This window comes from Gopherus flavomarginatus, chromosome 13 (genome assembly GCF_025201925.1).
Source record: "Gopherus flavomarginatus isolate rGopFla2 chromosome 13, rGopFla2.mat.asm, whole genome shotgun sequence".
Lineage (NCBI taxonomy): Eukaryota > Metazoa > Chordata > Testudines > Testudinidae > Gopherus > Gopherus flavomarginatus.
Window position 1 is genome coordinate 10866703 of NC_066629.1, and position 21328 is coordinate 10888030.

The 21328-nt window shown below is 45.9% G+C and overlaps 1 protein-coding gene across 9 annotated transcripts in view; it reads right to left on the reverse strand.

Annotated features, from left to right (window-relative positions):
• The window catches only part of PKNOX2 (PBX/knotted 1 homeobox 2), a 623477-nt gene that overhangs the window by 470507 nt on the left and 131642 nt on the right, over window positions 1-21328 (reverse strand). The window contains exon 3 of one of the 9 annotated variants that reach the window (XM_050921669.1): window positions 16392-16474. The exons of the other annotated variants lie outside the window; for them this stretch is intronic. The gene's annotated coding sequence lies outside the window, so the exon portion shown is untranslated. The remainder of the gene's footprint in view (window positions 1-16391; window positions 16475-21328) is intronic. 9 annotated transcript variants of the gene reach the window in all.

Sequence of the window (21328 nt, forward strand, 5' to 3'; positions counted from 1 at the left end):
CTGGTTTTATAATTCATTTCATAAAGACACGTCTCCAATACTAAGCGTGATGCTTTGTAACCATTCTTCTTTCATATAAGTGCAATAATTTCATGATCTGTGCCTAGGAGGATTGTATATGTATATACACTAACTCTGTGTTTAATAACATTTGTATAATTGGTGACACATGGAATCCTAATGAAGATTGGGGAATGATTACCTCTTAAGAATGCTATTTGCAAAGTACATCCTTTTCTGTGTACTGTGTATGGTTCTAAAGTGGCTGGAGTTGACACAACCACTGTATGAGCAGAATTCAAACATCTTAGTGTTTCTGGTTGCTGATGAAATGGAATAGATTTTAAGGATAAGGTTGTCAGAGCATTTCTGAGTTTATTTTTTCCTAAGCATTGCAGCGAGGGCACAGTTAAGGTTGTTTGGGTTCCTTGACTGTACAGTTCCATACTTTCAATTATTAAGATTTCTGTTAATTTGCACCCTAACTCCAAGGCCTGGTCTACACTGGGGATTGGATCTAAGATATGCAACTTCAGCTACGAGAATAGCGTAGCTGAAGTCAACGTATCTTAGACCGATTTAGATTGACTTACTTCACGTCCTCGCGGCGCGGGATTGACGGCCGTGGCTCCCCCGTCAACTCCACTTCTGCCTCTCACCCTGGTGGAGTTCCGGTGTCGACGAGGAGTGCGTTCTATCCCCGATAGATCGATCACTACCCACCGATCCAGTGAGTAGTGTAGACATACCCCAAAATTCAGAATCTTAGTTGGTGTAAATCATTAAATTCAATGAAGATATGTCAGTTTACATCAGCTGAGGAGCTGGCCCTAAATTTTCTGGGTTTCTGATGCTTCTTTTTGACAATTACCCTATTCTTTGGAGACTAAAAAAGTTACTGAAATGAACCTCAACCTTAATTCCAGCTTAACAAATATTTCTGTCTTTGAATAAACAGCTACCTGAAGTGCTTGAAGTCAAAGTGGACTAAATGATTGAAGTGCTTCCCCCCAGAGCCAAAGGGCTCCTTTTTCCAAAGCACTTGGTGCTTGCTTAGCCTGTAGTGGAGTAAGAACAGTGAGCGAGGCCTATGTTGTGTCATGCAGCCAGGTAGCCTCCGTGCTCGGAGGCTTGGCTTTATTCCACATTGAATCATGATCACAGGGGCAACACCACGCTGCCAAGAACAGCTTTTGATCACATGCCAGTGTCCCAGCCGAGCTAGCACCCTGCCTAAACATTTAATTTAGATGGATATTGGTGGTTAAGAGAAACAAGGAGCTTCATAGTGATACACAACCTGGGTTCCTCTGCAGAAAGTGAGCTTTTTCTCCTGTGCAGCGAGCTTTTGGAGCCAAGGTACCTTGCAATGCAGTGCCTCTGCTTTGCCCTAACCTGTTAAAGGATTTTTAGATCAGGATATGATCCTGAAATGGGTCTGTCATTGAATGGGCATCCAGTGAAGGGCACAGGACACCAGCATGAGGCACTCTTATCAGTCCTTCTTGTCTGGGAGGTGGGTTCCTGCATGCAGAATTACTTGAATCTTCTTGTGGCCTTCACAGTCAGACCCAGGTCAAGTGCACTGCCATAATTACCTAGGGAGGTGGGTGAGCATGGCCTGCTCTACAATGGGTGCAGTCTGTGGGCTCGCCAAAGATGGATGAAGCTGTTTCCCAGCAATGTTATTGTCTGGGACTAAGGAGAGTAATGAGTCCTATGGGTGCAGCCCTTCTTGCCATTCAGAGGGATGCCGCGCATGGTGTGCACAGTGTGCAAATGGGAATATGACGGCAGCACCAGCATTGGCAATCACAGACTAGTTTAACAGCAAGGAGGAGAGAACCATTTTCATACCCTGAACTCCAATGCTGAAAGAGGCTATGGAAGGGCAAGACAAGGCCACTGACTATCCGAAATACCAGCCCCTGCCTTGCATCTTGTCTGATCAGCCCTGCCACAACACACAGGGCTCGTTCCAGTCAGGTGGCTTGAAAAGCAGAGGCAAACTGCCTGCATCCCTTTAAATGTCCCCAGGTTGATACCATCTTCATAACACTGACAGCAAGCACCACACTTGCCCAGACTCACTCCTCAGATCCCACTGCCTCTGGAGAACCCACCCAGCCCCATCCTCCTACAGCTCTTCCTTCCTGCCCTGCCCCTCTCCCACTCACGTCACTGTAGTGAACTACCATTTGGCTTCACTTGGAGCTTTGTTTGTGAACCAAGGGAAGCTGTCTAAATCACAAGGGTACTGTCTGACCTGACGGTTTGTTCATGTAATTCTGCACACTGTGTGTGTATGTGTGCACGTGTGTGTGAGTACGTGTGTCCACTCACCAATACCTCCTCCAAACCAGGGGCTTCAATGCACGGTGACTCTTAGAACGAACAGCAGAGAACAAGTGCCAGTGAGCAGGTGAGGGAACCAGGGGATGTGGAGCACAGGGGCTGGGAAAGGAAAAACACTTCACGTGCATGAGGTGTTATTCTCAGGCATTCTCATTCTTACCCACAGGAAGTGAAAGATGTGTGAAATGCCAGACCCCATGGCAGTGCCTATCAGGAGGGCAGGTGAGTTCCCCTGACTCTGTTGGCACCACCCCGAGGCTGGGACGTGATCCAGAATTTAAGGGGTAAGTCAGGAGGTGACAAGGCTGAGAAAGTGCTGGCCAGGCAGACTGGTGGTGGTGGTGGGGTCATTGGGAGATTCCACTCTCCAAACACCTGATCAAGGTAGCTTTATTAACCTGCTCAAATCCAGGACAAGGAGAGACAAATGATCCTGTCCAGACGTCTGGATCAGATCATCAGGACAAGAACAAGTCTGCAACAACAAAGCAGCTGCCTCACAGGCATATGCTGCAGTGACTGGGCCAGATTCACCCCATCGAGTTCCACTGGTGTGACTGAGCCGTGGGCTTCCAGCTTCACGAGAGAGGCTGGGTGGTAACCTCCCTCCAAAGTGCGAGCATCTGCCAGTGAGGTTCTTATGGAGACAGGGCAGAACTGAAAGCTGCAACCCATCACTGCCTGCCTTCCCTCAGGACTGGATGACCCGCCAGTACAGTGCCCTAGGGGCAAAAGGGAGTTCCGTTTGCATTCCCTGCACCTTCGTGTTGGCATGCAAGTGTGTTTCTTTCTAGTCATGCTTGATATACTCTATTCATTGCCAGAGAACCCTCTCTTCCTTGTGACTCAAGAGATCTCGGAAGAGACTGGCTCCTTTACATTTCTTCATCCAGTGGACTATCCAATGGACTACCAGTGCTGAGAGACCCACACCAGTCTGCATGATCTCTCTGGGACTGTGCTCTGGGAGCCCCTTAAGCACTAAGGGTGAAATTCACCCCACAAGGGGGAGCAGCACAAGGCCTAGCCCCTCTCACTCCTGGACAGGCCTCAGTACAAGGCCTCCCCCTCCCCACAACACCTTGGAGAGGACTGGCATGAGACCTAGGCCCCACTAAAAATAGGGTTAAAATACTATTTAAGGAGTGCCCAGGCCTTTTGCCCTTAAAAGTATAAGCTGAGCGTATGACCTTGTGGGCTTGGATGAATTTCAGCCTATAGGGGAGAGTCCAGCCAAAACTACTACAGTCAGGGTTTTAGAAGAGTTTCCATTCGAAGCCCATATTATAGGTTCATACACCTGCAGTAATTTTTCCTGCATGGGCTGCCTGAAAGGTGGTGGTGGTTGTTTTGGCACTTGAGCAAAGTCTTTTCAGCCATTATGGGAGTTCTGGGCAGATAAAGCAAATGTATGTTTCCATTGTAAAAGAAATCATACTGTCATTTTTCTGTGGTGATAATGCAAATATAGTAGAACTTAGCAACTTAAGACTTGTCATATAAATAAGTCTCATAAGCAGTATAAATTCTGTCAAGCGCCCAGGTGCAATTCAGAATATTAATGATGATCTTTAAATCCCTGAATGGTCTGAGACTCAGCTATCCAGAAGATTTCTGGCTTCACACCAGCTAAGCTGGCTTCTGCTGCTGGGACAGGGAGCGTACTGTCTGGAAGCAATGACAGGACACTCCTTGCTGTGGGCCCTCTCTCCCCTGTGACCAACACAGCCCCTGATTTGGGCAAGTGTCAAGAGATAATGCAAGGTGCACTTCTTATATCAACCTTTTAACTGAATCCATCCCCGCAATTTGACCATTTTTGCCACTTTGTGTTCATTGTGGAATAAAGGCATAAAAGGACATATCAGAAAATGGTCACGGAGGATCTCTGGATTGACTGAAAGCTCAACTGGTGAGAGGAAGTGGAACATAGACAAAAGCTATGTTCTGTACAGGTTAAGCAAGTTTCTAATGATCCAGAGTACAGGTGCATTCCCTTTAGTCAAGCTAAGATAAAAGTGAGCCGTGTTCCTTTGATCTGGGAAATTTGTAGCTGAGGCATGAATCAGTTTAGCACAGCCACTTGTGAACTGAGTTGTACAGTGCATGACTGGCCTGTGCCCTTTGCTGTACAATCAATGCTGAGGATACTGAACAGATGTTAGTAGCAATGTCACACGCCACAGTGCAGTAACCAGTGGCAGCTGCAGGCACCAGCACTCCAAGCGCATGCCTGGGGCAGCAAGCCCTGTGAGGGCGGCAGTCAGGCAGCCTTCGGCGGCTTACCTGCGGGAGGTCCACCAGTCCTGTGGATTCGGCGGCAATTCGGCAGCGGGTATGCCGAAGCCATGTGACCAAAGACCTCCCGCAGGCAAGCCGCCGAATCCGCAGGATTGGGGACCTCTTGCAATCATGCCTCCGAAGCCGGGGCAGCTCTAGCCATTTCGCCACCCCCAGCATGGTGGCACGCCGCGGGGGGCACTCTGCCGGTCGCCGGTCCCTCAGATCCGGTGGACCTCCCGCAGACGTGCCTGCGGATGTTCCACCAAAGCTGCGGGACCAGCGGACCCTCCGCAAGCATGCCTGCGGGAGGTCCACTAGAGCCACCTGCCGCCCTCCCAGAGACCGGCAGAGCGCCCCCCGCGGCATGCTGCCCCAAGCACGTGCTTGGCGTGCTGGGGCCTGGAGCCGCCCCTGCTCCGAAGGCAGCCTGCCTGCCGTACTTGGGGTGGCAAAAAAGCTAGAGCCGCCTCTGGCAGTAACAATCTGCACTGCTTTCTCAAATTGGAGAGGGTATTTCTACTGTGTTTACAAGCATGGAAAGACATTGGATAAAGGACAGTTCACCCACATCAGCTCAAACCACCCAAGATGGTTTAACCCCCCAGCACAGGTCAGCAATTCACATATCATTGGGTCCTATCAGTGCATAATTGCCCTTTGCAATGTCGAGTGAGCTGACTAGTAGTACTTGCCACCCAGTTACTCTGCCCTGGTTGTGGCCTCCTCACCATTCCCACACAAGGGAAATACTGGAGCACAGTGTGAGTGCAAAGGACCCCTATGGGAGCAAACAGATTAGTTTTCCACACAGGTTCATTACCACCAGGATTGCTGTGTCACCCATAATAACATCCATGGAGCTGCTCCGTGAGCAGATGGAGGAGTTGTCCGTTCTGGAGTAAATCTCAGCCCAAGAGTCTAATGACACTTAAGCCCCACTTAAACCCTTAGGACAGGACTTAAGTGATGCCTAGGGCCAGGTGCTGTCCCTCTGCACATGGCTGAATATGAATATACCAGTTACACAGCTTTCCCCACTTTGAATGCCACCCATATTTTTGCATGGAGGCAGCTAATAATAAGGTGGTAAAATTATTCATAAGGGCTTTCTGATTAAATACAAGGACATTTTATGCAAAAACAACCTGGTGGCTTCACTCCCTGGTGCCGTCTCTCCTCTTCTTTGTACTGTCTGTGCTCGACCACTGCTACAGAGCTCACTGCATTTGCTGTACATTAAGTTGAAGTGCCCACATGGGAGGCAGTGGTTTAAGTGGGGGCAGCAGACAGGGCGATGTGGGTTCAGTTTTTAACTCTGCCACAGAATCCCTGTAAGGCATTGCTCAAGACACTTACGCTCTGGGGGCTGTAATACTTTGGTCTCATTCCGGCTGTTGGGTTCAGTGTGAGGGTGCTGAGTGCTGTTGGTGGCCTGTGATGACAGGAGGTCATACTACATGATCTGGTGATCTCTTCTGGCCTTTAGCTCTATGACTCTGTAGCTCAGGTCACTAATCTGCATAATGGGGAGGATATCTACCCATCTTTGAAAAGTCTTTAAGCTCCACAGATGAAAAACAGTATATAAGTGGTATTATATGGTATCCCTATTTGGATGGACAACCCACCTCTTTGATGACATACTGGGGTTGAACTTGGTACATCCAGAGCTAAAAGCATGAGCTGCTACAGCTAAAGAGCCAAGGCTGTGTAGCAACTGTAATAACTTGTATCTTCTGTGGATCAGCACAGAGAGGGATCTGTAATGCACACTCACCAGAGGGTTACATTTATACCATTGCTCCGACCAAGAAGTCCTATAGTGTTAAGAGGAAACTGAACATTTTAGCACATTCAGAATGATGGTGCAAACACAGAGGAGAGTATTAAGCAGATGGCCTATTTCAGGATGTATTCTTGTAGGCTCAACAGTCCAATACCCTGCACCCTGCTTCCTTACACCTACTAATAGTCATCTCTCCTTCCCCTGCTTCCCCATTTAATGAAAATCTGTTCACTTGAAATACAGATTATTATTTACAGTAGTGCACTGAGACCTCAGCCTAGATCAGGGCCCCATTATGTTCAGCATATGTTATTGATCGCCCTAGCCCCAAAGAGCATACAGTCTCATAGATGTAACAGCAGGTGGGGGAAACAAATGAATAGGGTGGAAGAAGCAAGGATGAGATCCCAGTTGTCAGAGCTGGATTTTACACAGACTAGCCATGTACACAGTTTGTAGGTGTAGTAAGCTGATCAGTAGCTATAATAAAGCTCACCACTAGCTTAGCTGTTCTTAGAAGGGAGACAACATAGCAGAGGTGCATTTTAAGGAAGGATTTGAAAGAGAATCAGGAGTGGCTGCAAATGTTTTGGCAGAGAGTCTTCCCATGCATAAAGGGTAGCGTGGCAGAAAACATGAAGGTGCTTGTTGGCGAAGCTGACTGGTGGGTGGTCAAAACAGGAGGAATGCAATCAGCATCACAATGAGATAATGGTGCATCCAGGCAATTTCTGTTCATCTAGGTATCAGTAGGCTTTGTTCATCTACACTCTTCCCCACATCTGCAGCATGCCTGTGCTTACCACTTTACTTTTTGATGCATTAGCAGGTTGACATGGATTCCTGTTCCTGTAGTCATGAGACCAAAGCCCAAGGAGCAATCTCTAAATGACTACTAGAACCAACAGAACAGAATGGATCAGCAGAGAATGAGTAACATATCATCCTAGTGTCCCTGATGCTAGGCAGAGCACTCACTGAATTTCTCCAGTAGCTACAGGAAAGAAACATTCTGAAACAGAGAGAGGGTAAAATTTTCAGAAGCACCTAAGTGGCTTAGAAGACGAGGTCCCATTTTCAAAAGTCACTCAGGACCAGATTTTCAAAAGTATTTAGGTGCCTACAGTTGCAGACAGGCACCCAGTGGGATTTTCAAAAGTACTTAGGTTACATTTAAACTGTGTAGCCCATAGCCCAGAAATTAGAGCCCTCACTTGAAATGTGAGTGAGCCATATTCAACTTCCCACTCTGCCGTGTTTAGCCCAGGGACTTGACCCCACATTCCCCACCTCTCTGGTGGGTCCCCTAGCAACTGCAGAATTCTGGAGTGGGTCTGTTGCAATATTTTCTGTTGAAGTTATTCTACTTTGTAGAAAATAATTAAATAGCAATTTTTACACATAGCAAATTTCAGTTCTATTTTTATATATTTAACCTATAATAAAGTTTTAAGTCATCAGAAATGTGGTGCTAGTTTATTCATTTCTGCACTTTTATAATATAATGTGGACCTGCTGATGTGTCTGCATCTATCCACTGTTAAGCAAGCTGACCGAACGAAAGAGCAAAGTGGATAGAGGAAGGTGGCCATTAGAAGGAGCAACAAGAAATGAAGTGATTAAACGTCTATGGGCCCTTTTCACCTAGCCACCCAGAGAGATTCAGAGATTCCAAGGCCAGAAGGTACAACTGTGATCTTCTAGTCTGACCTCCTGTATAACACAGGCCACAGAAGAGCAGATTTTTTTTTTATTTTTTTTTGCGGGGGGGGGTCAGGGGGGAATCCAATCTTGATTTAAAAATTGTCAGTGATGGAGAATCCACCACAACACTTGGAACATTGTTCCAACAGTTATTACTCTCACAGTTAAAAAAGTATGCCTTAGTTCCAGTCTGAATTTGTCTAACTTCAACTTTCAGTTGCTAATTGTATACCTTTCTCTGCCAGATTGAAGAGACCATTATCAAATATTTGATCCCCATGTAGGCACTTATAGACAGTAATAAAGTTAACCCTTAATCTTCCCTTTGCTAAACTAAATAGACTGCGTTCCTTGGCTCTATCACTATAAGGCAGATTTCTAACTCTTTAATCATTCTAGTGGCTCTTCTTTGACCCCTCTCCAATTTATCACCATCCTTCTTGAACGATGGACACCAGAACTGTACACGGGATTTCAGCAGCACTCACACCTGTTTATGTATCCAAGGATCTCATTAGCATTTTGGTCACAGTGTCACACTGGGAGCTCATGTTCATCTGATTATCCACCACAACCACCAAACCTTTTTCAGAGTCACTGCTTCCCAGATTAGAGTCCCCTATCCTGTAAGGATGGCTGACATACTTTGTTCCTGGCTGTACACATTTACATGTAGCAGTATTAAAATGCCTATTGTTTGCTTGCACCCAACTTACTAAGTGTTCCACTTCGTTCTCTATCAGTGATTTATCTTCTTCATTATTTACCACTTCCCAAATGTTTCTGTATTCTACAGATGTTCTCAGTGATAATTGTTTTCTTCTAGGTCATTGATAAAGATGTTAAATAGTGTAGGGCCAAAAACTTATTAGTGAGTAGGGCCAAGAATGGATCATGAGGAATATGAGAAGACTGGATGAAGTTCACCCTTTGCAGTGGGCCCAAAAAAGTGGCAGAAACCCCATTGCTCACAACTTTTAAAACTAGACTGGACAAAATGTAGAAAATGTCCAATATTGAATAATCCTGCCTTGGCAGAGATGGACAGGATGGTCTACTAGGTAGTTTCCACTTCTCTCATCAATGATTCCATACAAGAGTAGATGGCGGTATGTTAGTCCAGAGCAGAAGATCAATATTTCCACAGGGATAATATTTCAAATATTATTTCTCAGCTTTAGAGGCAAAGAACAAAGGAGCGTGTGTTGGCGGAGGAAAAGAATCATCAGGTGACAGGAGGATCTGGTCTTGTCTTGTGTGATTATTTTCTTTTCTGCTAATCTCATGGAATTGTGCTGGATTGGCTTTATTTTGTTCACAGCTACAGTGCTACACTGCGCACTTACATTTAATTTTAGATTGGGTGACTTTTACTGTAGTGCAGTTAATCGTTACGCACTTGATTCTCAAAGTGTCAAACAGAAACTGTATAACTTCCGTTAGTACTAACTGGATCCTGTAAAATTTAGGCTGCCGTCATTTTTGGATATTAGTGCATGTATGTTAGCATCATGATGGCAGCAATATGTATAATTGTGTGTAGATAGACTTATTCTAGGGGCTGGTCTACACTAGGGGAGGGGATCGATCTAAGATACGCAACTTCAGCTACGTGAATAACGTAGCTGAAGTCGAAGTATCTTAGATCGATTTACCTACCGTCCTCACGGTGCGGGATCGATGTTCGCGGCTCCCCCTGTCGACTCCGCTACCACCGTTCACGTTGGTGGAGTTCCGGAGTCGACAGGAGTGTGTTTGGGGATCGATATATCGCGTCTAGATGAGACGCGATATATCGATCCCCGAGAAATCGATTGCTACCAGCCGATACGGTGGGTAATGAAGACGTAGCCTAGGTCTCTAATTATGAGTTTCAGCAACAGTCTCTGAAGTCCTGGTTCATTCTCTTCTTTTGTTACACTATCAGATTATGAAGTGTTTGGTATCTGTTTACAAAATAAGATGACATGCCGAATGCAGCATAAGGAGTTACGTGATGGACACATGCCCAACTAAGGTGAAAAAGATAATTATCTTCCAAACATGACATTTTCATTCTTGAGGCTAAGATTATCTTCTTGAATCTGGTGTAACCATTTTCTGGAAAGATGGCGTAAGTTAACGAGACTGAACGTTTCACGGAAATCACAAATCATTAGGAGGGGGACTTAATGAATGCCAGAGCCCCCAACTTAAACACTGAGAAGCAACAGTATTGTCAGATAAATAGACTTCAGACCATTTTTAACTAGGCCAGTCATTGCTTTTGGCCTGAGAAAAACATTTCTGTTGAGACTATGAAAGGTTTGAAATGCTTCTCAGCCTCCACCTTCAGGGCAGAGGACAATTTTGTCCTCCGTTTTAATGGGAAAAATCTACATCTCTGGACTATAGGAACCAATCAAATGTAATCTGCTTTACAATCTTAGACATTTCTGTTGACTGTTGTGTCTGGCCTGGTCTAAGCCCAGAGTTGTTCCAGCTTAACTAGAGATGTGATGTTGCAGCAATTTGTTTAAATCAGTGCAACTTTGTTTGTGGACACTTACATCAATTTAAAGCTGGTTTCTATCGGTTTAGTTTACAGCTGTTATTTAACAGTTTAGTTAAGTTTTGTGTGCAGACAAGACCCAAGCGATTTACGTTAGAGTTTGCTTAATGTATTTACCTGGCAATCAATCCTTCCCCAGCTAACCCCACTTCAAAGTAAGTGTAAAAATCAGCATTTTACACCACTGGTTTAAATGATGTCACAGAGTGGAGTGGAGAATCCATGTCCCTCTCTGCCTACTGCCCTTTTATGGACTCTCCTGTCCTGCTGAGGCTGCTGTTCACAACCCCTTTTCTGTGCATGGGGCAGCTGGAGTAGGGCAGCAGAGTACAGCCAGGCAGCAGCATGGAGGAGGTTTTTCATGTTTCTTGCCTGGACCCATTCTGGGGTTGTTTGCCCATGGTCTGTGTATTTGAAACCCAAGTTGTGTCTGTTCCCATTAACCGGAGTAGCCACTTCTAGAACTCCCCAGGCTGGACTATAAGCAGTGCCCCTTCCCTATTCTCCCTCCCTCACTTCCCTCCCTCTAGGACAGGGGTCTCAAACTCAATTTACCTTAGGGCAGTGTCAGTCCTCAAATCCTCCCAGTGGGCCAATAATGTCACTCATGCCGCCCAGAACCTGCCCCCCAAACTCCACCCCCCAGACTCCGCCCCCTATGTGCCTAAGGCTCTGGGAGGGAGTTTGTGTGGGGGAGGAGGTCTGGGGTAGAGGATTGAGATGCAGGCTCTGGGAAGGAGTTTGGGGACTGGGGGTGTGTGGGGATGGGTGCAGGCTCTGGAAGGGAGTTGGGGGCAGGAGGAGGAGTGTGGGAAGGGGTGGGATACAGGCTCTGGGAGGGAGTTTGGCGGTTTCATGGGGGTGTGGGGAGGGGGAGAGAGTAAAGACTATCGGAGGGAGTTGGGGGCAGGAGAGGGTGTGTGGGAATGGAGGGGTACAGGCTCTGTGAGGGAGGTTGAGGGCTGGAGGTGTGTGAGGGGAGGGAGAGGGGGTGCAGGCTCTGGGAGGGAGTTGGGGGCAGGAAGGGGGTGTAGGGAAGGGGGTGAGAGTGCAGTCTCTGGGAGAGGGGTCGGGGGGTGGGGCGCTTACCTGGGGCTTCAAGGTGTGGCGGGCTGGGGGACCTCCGTACTGCTGCCCCCAGGCACTGCCCTCACAGCTTTCCTTGGCTGCAGGGGCACTCAGGGCGGGGGCCATGTGCGGAGGCACAGCCCCGCCCCGCCCTGGGGCCATAGGCAGGGGCCAGCAGACACGTGGAGCAAGCAGGCAGATGCCTCTCAGCTCTGCTGTGCTGCCAGTGGTGGGCGGGGCCCCAGGTCATTGTAAATTGCCCAGGGGACAGGTGGGGGGGGGGCGCCTGAGGTTGGCCGGCTGGGCCAAGGGAGAGACCCAGCCCCAAAATTGCTGGAGCCCTGTGGGCCACATAAGGGAGGTTCTCAGGCCTCAGATGGCCTGTGGGCTGGGAGTTTCTCAAGAAAACCTCAGACTGGCATTAGCCATGCCAGCATCTGAACAGCAGGCAGTGGGTCTCTATTAACACAAACATCATTTTATGGGAGATGCGGAAAGTGAGGAGAGTCACAGTCCATCCCCACTTTGCAGACAAGGGAAGAAACCCTGCTTCACCTCCAGCATTTATAAGAGTGTTAAATATTAAAAAGTATTTTCTTTAATTTATAAGTGGGGGGGTCACACTCAGAGGTTTGCTGTGTGAAAGGGATCATCACTACAGAAGTTTGAGAACCACTGCTCTAGTAGGTGTACAGATGTTATTTTACCTCTGTATTTGGCACTGGTGCCACTGCTGCTGGAATCTTGTGCCCAGTTCTGGTGTCTGAAGTTCAAGATGGATGTTGACAGAATTGGAGATGGGTCATAGAAGAGCCACAGGAATATTAAAAAACAGGCCTTACAGAGATGGACTAAAGGAGCTCAAACTGGGGTATCTTAACAAAGAGAAGGTTAAGGAGTGACTTGATTACTGTCTATAAGTACCTACCCAGGTAACAAATATTTAATAATGGCCTCTTCAACCTAGTAGAGATCTGGTATAATCCAATAGCTAGAAACTGAAGCTAGACAAATTCAGATTGGAAATAAGAGGTAAAATATTAACAGTGGGAGTCAATAACCATTGGAACAATTAACCAAGGGTCATGGTGGATTCTCCATCACTGACAATTTTTAAGCCAAGATTGGGAGTTTTTTTTTTAAAGATCTGCTCTAAGAATTTTGTGGGGGCAAGTCTGTGGCTTGTGCTATACAGGAAGTCAGACTAGATGATCGAAACGGTCCCTTCTGGCCTTGGAATCTATGGATCTTCAAAGTTTTATCTATCAATGAAAAGAATAGATGGAACTGATGTGGAAAGGCTGTTGAGGTCTCATATTTGGATCACCACAGAGCATCTCTGAAAGAGGGCAGAGTATCTAGGAAACCCATACCAACATCTTCTCAGTGCTGGCAGCTGATTGGACTGTTTCCCTCAGTTTGGACTATCACCCTCAAGGGAAGCATTCCATGCTGAAGAGTGTTTGAGTTCCCAGAGAGTACAATGGACAGCACGAGAGCTTGCTGGGTCTTATCCCAGCTGACAATTAACCCATGAGATTTTAGGACTCATAGCACACTGTATATCTGCCTCACAAGGCACCAGTGAGACCTTATCTGGAGTATTGTGTGCAATTCTGGTCTCCCATGTTTAAGCAAGGTGAATTCAAAATGGACCAGGTGCAGAGAAGGGCTACTAGGATGATCTGAGAAATGGAAAACCTACTTTATGAGAAGAGACTCAAAGAGCTTGGCTTGTTTAGCCCAACCAATAGAAGGCTGAGGCGAGATATGATTGCTCTCTATAAATATATCAGATGGATACATACAAGGGAGGGAGAGGAATTATTTAACTTAAGCTTCAGTGTGGACCCCAGAACAAATACATATAAACTGGCCATTAACAAGTTTAGGCTTGAAATTAGGCAAAGGTTTCTAGCCATCAGAGGAGTGAAATTCTGGAGCAGCCTCCCAAAGCAAAAAACCTAGCTGGTTTCAAGGCTGAGCTTGATAAGTTTATGGAGGGGATGGTATGACAGGAAAGTTCCCAATGGCTGAGGATAGGGCACTAGATGGGGAGGGCTCTGAGTTACTACAAATATTTATTTCCCAGGTATCTGTCTGGTGGGTCTTGCCCACATGCTCAGGGTCTAACTAATCATCATATTTGGGGTCAGGAAGGATTTTTTCCCCAGGTCAGACTGGCAGAGAGTTTTCACCAGCATGGGGAACGGGTCACTTGCAGGTTTAAACTAGTGTCAATGGTGTATTCTCTGGAACTTGATGTTTTTAAACCATGATTTGAGGACTTCAGTAACTTAGCCAGAGGTTATGGGTCTATTACAGGAGTAGGTGAGTCAGGCTCAGTGGCCTGCAATGTGCAGGAGTTTAAACTAAATCAGGGGTCCCGCAAGCGGCGTCATCGAGAGGCGTCGCCCCCGAATTTCTGCGGCATTTCTGCGGCAATGCCTCTCGATGACGCTGCTTGCCGCCAACAAATGACGTCATCGAGAGGCGTCGCCGCCGAAATGCCGCCAAAATTTGACATTTTGGTGGGTGCTCCACCGCCGCCATGGTCCTTTGTCTGGCGCCAGCCAGACAAAAAGGTTGGGGACCACTAAACTAGATAATCACGATGGTCCCCTCTGACTTCAGTAAGAGTATCTGAGTAAAAATATAAATTACAATTTTAAATGTAACCAGTGTCCCATAAGTTACTTGACACAAGATGTCAGAACATAGTAGCATTAGAGCTGAGTGGGTCTAATATTTATTTAATTTTCTTTCTTGATATAGGAATTAGATACAATCAGGGCTGGCGCTTCCATTAGGCGAGCCTAGGCGGTCGCCTAGGGTACCAGGATTCAGGGGGCGGCATTTTGTGCACTCCCCACAGGGCACGCGGGAGCTTCCGGTTCCACTCCAGTTGCGCCGCTGAAGAAGGACCTTCTGCCGATGTACTGCCGAAAACAGCGGCAGGCAATTGAGTTGCTGTCGCCTGCGGCATTTCGGCGGAGGGTCCTTCTTCGGCGGTGCAATGGGAGTAGAACCAGAAGCTGCCACGCACCCCGGGGGGAGCATACAAAATGCCGCCCCCCCCCCCCCAAATTCTGCCTAGGGCGCCAGAAACCCTGGTGCCGCTCCTGGATACAATACTCCTGTCAGATATTTCTAAGTTATCTGCAAAAAATCAGTTGCCTAAATAGCCCCTGGAATCATGGTTAAAGTTGCACCCCATCCCCAAATCTGAAATGGCGCCCCTGTGAGCAAGCACAGAATTTGTCCCTCGCATCCCCACCCACACGGCTCCACTGGCCTGACTGGAGCCGCCGTCCAAATATAGAAGTCAAATTACACCTATGCTCCTTGGAGCCAGTGGAAGTGGAGAAATCTGTGATGTGCTGGATGAATCGGAATGTGTAGGTAAGCTTCCTTTCAATCTATCGAGGAGAAAAGTCGCCCTGCACCGAATACATTTCCTGACCCTTTTCTGGTTGAGGAATTCTCTCTATGGCATCCTGTCCACAGCAGAGATTGGATAGGTACTTGCTATCTGCTCTCTTTTGTGGGTTTTCAGATATCAGGGATACTAGCAATTTGCCCTTGAACAATTAGATAATTCTAAACAATAGCCTTTCTACCCCTAGCATGAAGGTCTGACCCTGCCTGCCTGTTGCTGAGGAGGTAGAACTAAAATGCTAAGCTCTTCCAGGGTGAGGCTACTCCCCTCTTCCCAGAACAGACACATCTAGTTCTGTCCTCTAGCTGCAAAAAGGCTGAAGATCCATTGTGAGGGAAGATGGACCTTCCTGCACAGAAGAAAAGATCTGTTGAACAGCTGCCGCATACACTAAGCACTGTCCATCCTGTGTGCTGAATGAGGCAGAGGTCTTGTGGATCGTCTATTTAAAGTCTGTATCATAATGCATAGACAGGTGGGGGAAGAATGAAGCTTGCACGGGCAATTTTATATCTGGGCTGTTCCTATCTTCTGAGCACCTTATTTTGCAACATTAAAATTACTTTACCAAAATATTTTGTTTGTTTGTAATAGAAAAAATGAGACTGACGGAGAACAGATACTTATAAACATATGAAAGAAAAGGCTGACAAAGATCGGGAAAAACTGAGAAAAGAAAGAGAATTAGGGAGTGAAGTGAGAACAAAACACAGACAGTATATTAAGTTAATTCTTTTCATTATTTTTAAATTATGCAAAAGTAGGAGCCAGTTATTTGATTTTTCTGTGTTGTATTTGCCATTATAAAGGAATAATTTATTTTGGGCTCAGTTATCTAGAAATGTAGTGTAGCATCAGGCATATTGGAACGAATGAGGCAGCCCATATCGTCTAAAACATCCAATAAACTTCCATAAAGCCCAGTCCAAGCCCTCACCCAGCAGCATTTGCCTCTTCTAGAGGGAGCGACAGGTAGCATCACTCCCCAGAGCTTTCACTTCCCATTCCTCTAGCCTCACCCTCATGCAACTCAGCTAGTGGGGAAGGGAAATCCCACCACAAATACCATTGTAAAGGAATTTAAATTTTCCTTTTTAATGGCAACAAAGATATATGATACTAGGGTGTGCTGGGGCGCATCTGTGTAGTGAGTGGGAGGGAAGAAGAGGAGGCCAGGAACACACAAAAGAACACATTTTCCTTACATTATACATGTTGACTCCCGGTGTAAGTGCAGATCAAGCTGCTGCTATGGACGAACAAGCAGAGAGACTTGGTGGGGCTTCCTCTGGAAGGAAAGGAAAAAGGAGCTTGTATGTACAACCAGCTCCCTGGGCCCACAATACCCCAATATTTGGACCAATATTAGTAGATATTTTTCTTTTTACACGTAATTTCTTTTTAATGGTTTTCATGTAAAAACTTACTGAGGTGCTGAATATCACTATCAGTATCTAAGGGCCCAGTTCTGCAACTCTTACTCAGACTGAGTAGCAGTTACTCATTTTAATAGATCCATTGAATTCAATAGGATTGCAGGGGTAAGTACTACTAAACACGAATCAAGGTTGTCCGGTTGGGCCCTATGGCCCCTGCTCAGCAAAGCAATTGAGCACATGTTTCACTTTAAGTACGTGCTTAAGACCATCTCTATTCAGAAAATACTTAAGCACGTGCTTAACTTTAAGCCTGTACTTAAGTCTCCTTAAGCTTAAGAATTCTGCATTAAAATCCCAATTGGCCAAGTGAAGAGTGAAAAGGAGGGAAACATGGGCTGGTTGGGGGGAAAAAATCACAGGATGAAAACCTTTTTTTAAAACAAGATCTACACCGAAATAATATCTGATTTGGAAACAAAAATAATATCTAAGGACCCTTGAAGTTTCAGCTAAAAAAGCTACCCTTGGCTGACAGGCAAATAAAACATTTATTAACACAAAAGGCTTTTTATAATAGTCATTATAATTATTTTAGGCAAAGAAATGCCGTAATTCCACATAGAAGAAAAGGCAGAGTTCACACATAGGCAGCTGGCCTCAGAACGACAATCCAACTTCTTTTAACTAAGCTGAACCTGCAAAATAGTACTAACGGGTAAAGTGCTTCATTCACTACTTGCTCAGTTTTCTTAAAATTAGTTTGTAAACTCTTTTGGGCAGGGAGTGTCTTTTTATCTGTTTGTACAACTGCTAGCACAATCGACCTCCAATCCTCTACCCAGATTATTTAGTTACCATCATCATAAATACATGCCCTTGATTCTCCCATACAGTGGGCAGAAGGAGCATGTGGATTTAGGTGAAGACAGGCTGGCAGGACCAGGGACTTTTTAGAACATCTTAAACCTTTTCTTTCCGGGCCCCCTTGGTTAGGCTTTGGCCAATAGCATGACAGTTAGGAAATGAGGTAGTAATATCACAGGCTGAGGCCAGCTTTAGAATTAGTTTTCCCATCACATGCACACAAACTAATTGTACGTGTATAATGATGCCACTTAGGCCGACAATGGAATTTGAATCTCAGACCAACAGTGTAAAAGTATGAGCCTCTACTGCTTGAATTAGAGTAATTCCATTAGCAGGCAGTTCAGTAAAGTCTTATCCTCTTATGTGGTCCAGCCACTATATCGGGACAAATAGTCAGACTCTGCCATTGTGGGTTACATGGGCACAGTTCTAACAGTAAAGGTTGCAGCCAGATCCTAATGTGGTTTATGTGGCTCTGGCTGGGGGATTGCATGGTTGTAGCTATGAAGGGTGTGTCTGTCTCTTTAAATTTTGGTGATGCCAAGGATCTGCGGATTTCTCTATGGTGCAGTGTTGTGTAACAATATCCCATCCCTTATATCACTAATCTCCATTTCCAGCACTCCAAAGCTGGAAAACATCAGACGTTAAAACCACAGTATTGTTATAAGCAGAAAAGCTTTTATTCACCAAGGTCTGAATCTTACACATCCTAGGCCTCTGGCAGGGATAATTTGGGGAGGAAAACTCTACATCTGTGGGGAGAAAGAGGAAACATTTTTCTGGCAGCTTGACTAAAAAAATGGCAGCTATTTGAAATTGCTGGGGGGGTTTGAGGTTTTTTTTTGGAATGTTAAAAAGGCCTCATAGAGACAGATTTAGTGGGAAGGAGTTGTGGCTATAGGTAACTGTATTGATCACACAGCATTCTAATTTTATCATATGTGGTGTTCTATATGTAGATTTAAAATATATATATTAGAAAAACCAAAACAGTGAACTGACAACCAAAACCCCTCCAGGCCTAGGCCTGCCTTGGATGCTGAGCAGGGATGGGGCTCACTCCTGGGGAGGATAAGGGAAAGGATGGGTAACATTCGCTAGGGGGCAGAGAGGTATACCGACATCTTGGGAGGGGACTACTTTCATCCTGTCATCCAGATAAAGGCCATCAATCTTCCAGTGAGTTCCCTCTGCTCCTTTGGACCCAATGGCCTCCCTTGCAGGCAGGCTGTGAAAGGATGAATAATCTTAAAGGTCTGTGAGGAAAGAAAGCAGCTGACCCCATTCCACAGATACAGGATCCTGTCAATGGGGCCATATTTGATGTTCTCCCAGCTGTCATTGCTCCTTGGTGGCTGCTGTTCTCTGGCCCAGATACCCTGTCCCCTGCTAGCAAGGAATCCAGCTTTCCATTCAAGGCCTGCATCTCATGAGCTGCAAGTGAGCTTAGAGCTTCCGTGCTGGGGGCCTAGAGATGTACAGAGTGAGTCCTACTCCCAGGCCTATCTTCCTTCCAACTGCAGCTGGCCCACTTCCGCTCCAGGTCCCCATCTTTCCTTCTCCATTCTCTCCCACTCTGCCTCACATCCACTCTCCTCCTTCACAAATCCCAAAACAAACAACTGAGTTGGTCGCTGCACTACTTCTGTTGCCACATGGAAGGAATGTAGCTTAATCACTAAACTAATATTGTCTTTGAGCCTGAAAATTGTTTTCCACGTACATTCATATAAAGAAAATGTAACTCTTGTGTCCCTTTGTGAGAAGAGATTGCAATGTGATGGGCATGTCAAACTGAGGTGCACTTCCTAAGACCGTGGCTACACCGGATAAATTGCACTGACTTTTTACACTCAGTTGATTGAACAGCACTTTGGCCTGATTCTTCTCTCACTTACACTTCTATACCAGTGTAACTATAGTTTGCTCTCAGTGTCCACACAAAATTGCTTCACTGATTGTTGGGGAAGCAGAAATCGATGTAACTCACCCAAAAATGTAATAAGAGGAAGAACTGCAGTAGCCCGGATCAGTGACAACTCCATCAGTGGTGTACAACACACTGGCATAGTTAATGCCCTATCAGCTGATATCTGTCACCTTCGACACATTACTTTCCCCTGGAAATGCCTGCACACCCCACAGTGCTGCAAGTCTTCAGCTGGTAATCTGCTCAGCCTGCCTCTCCTACAGACATCCCACACCCCTAGCCAAGCATCCCCTGGCCATGACACCCCTTCCTAGCCCTGCTCCTCCACATATGCTTCCCTCCATCTCAAGTGATGCTTCCAGTGCCAGCATTACAGCACAAGAGCCTGTGACCCTGGTTTCTTGGATCTGCACCCACAGTCACCCTGATGAGCCACATGCTCTGGAGAACTGCAAGAGGATCATCAGAGCAGAATCTGCAGCTGGTCTCTCAGAGATGGGTCATCAGCTTCAGAACTGCAGAGCCAGAGCCAAGGGGCATCGCTTGAAGTCTATATACTGTGAAGGGCAGCTTATGTGGGGGCGCATAGCCAGGGGAAAGGAGGATACTGTGGGAGCACCATGATGGGGTCAAAAATGAATCCCAGCCCAAGACCCACACATGGCTCAGCAGCTGAGCGCTAGTGGAGCTGAGTTTATTTTGGGGCTCGTAGCAGATGGGGGAAAAGCTGAAGGAGCATTTCTCATGGAGAGGGATTTACTGGATGGGAGTGACAGAAGGAGGATTTTCAGCTGGGGAATTACGGACATTTGCTAGCTAAGGGAGCTCTTATTTGTATCCAGACTTGTATTGGTTTAACTAAAGGTACTGTAACCAGATTGAGTTAAACCAGTGTAGACATCTTAGTTTAAGGCCACGTCTACACTACAGCATAAAATCGAAATTATTAAAACCAGTTTTATAAAACTGGTTTTATAAAATCGATTTTACGCGTCCACACTAGGGCACATTAATTCGGTGCTGTGCGTCCATGGTCCTAGGCTACCATCGATTTCCGGAGCGGTGCACTCTGGGTAGCTCAGTAAAAGAATGAGACCAATAACTTCAATTTCCGTCCACACTAACCCTAAATCGATATAGTAATATCGATTTTAGGGTTACTCCTCTCGTTGGGGAGGAGTACAGAAATCGATTTTAAGAGCCCTTAAAATCAATTTAAAGTGACTTGTAGTGTGGACGGGTACAGCGTTAAATCGATTTAACGCTGTTTAAATCGATTTAACGCTGTAGTGTGGACCAGGTCTAAGAGTGGCTCATACTGACTTGGATTAAATCAATCCCTTACTGTCCTAAAAGAGCCAGAAATAAACCAGTCTTAAACTGAAATAACAATCTCTTGCACTAATTTAACGAAATTGCATAAAAAACGGAGTTAAGTTAAACCAGTGGAACCTCGGATGTGTAGAAAATCCCTCTGACAGCTGTCAGACATGACAGTCACTCTGCCTGAATTGATGGAAAGCAGCCCTGTTGTGGATGCAATGGCACACCTGACACCTATGCTGGGGGAGTAGTGTGCACACACTCAGTTGGTTATACTTCAATGGGAGCAAAACAGACAGTGCTTCCATGCAGAAGAGAAAGCCAAGTTGCAAAATTGTTTGTGGATTTTTGTTGCCAACTCTTTACGATTTTATTGTGAGTTTCCTAATATTTGGTCTTTTACCCAAAGACCCAGCTCCTGGAGCCAAGTGATTAGGTGAAAATCTCAGCTTTCATTTCTTTTCTTTTTTAAAAAACTTCCAGCCCTCATAGTTGTGGAGAAAAGCTTGAAAATACAGGTTTCGTAGGGTTTAAGAGTTCATACTGTTAAAGGCCAGAAGGGAGCACTAGATCATCTAGTCTGATCTCCTATATATCACAGACTATTAAATTTCACCCACTTTTCTCCAGTACTGAGCCC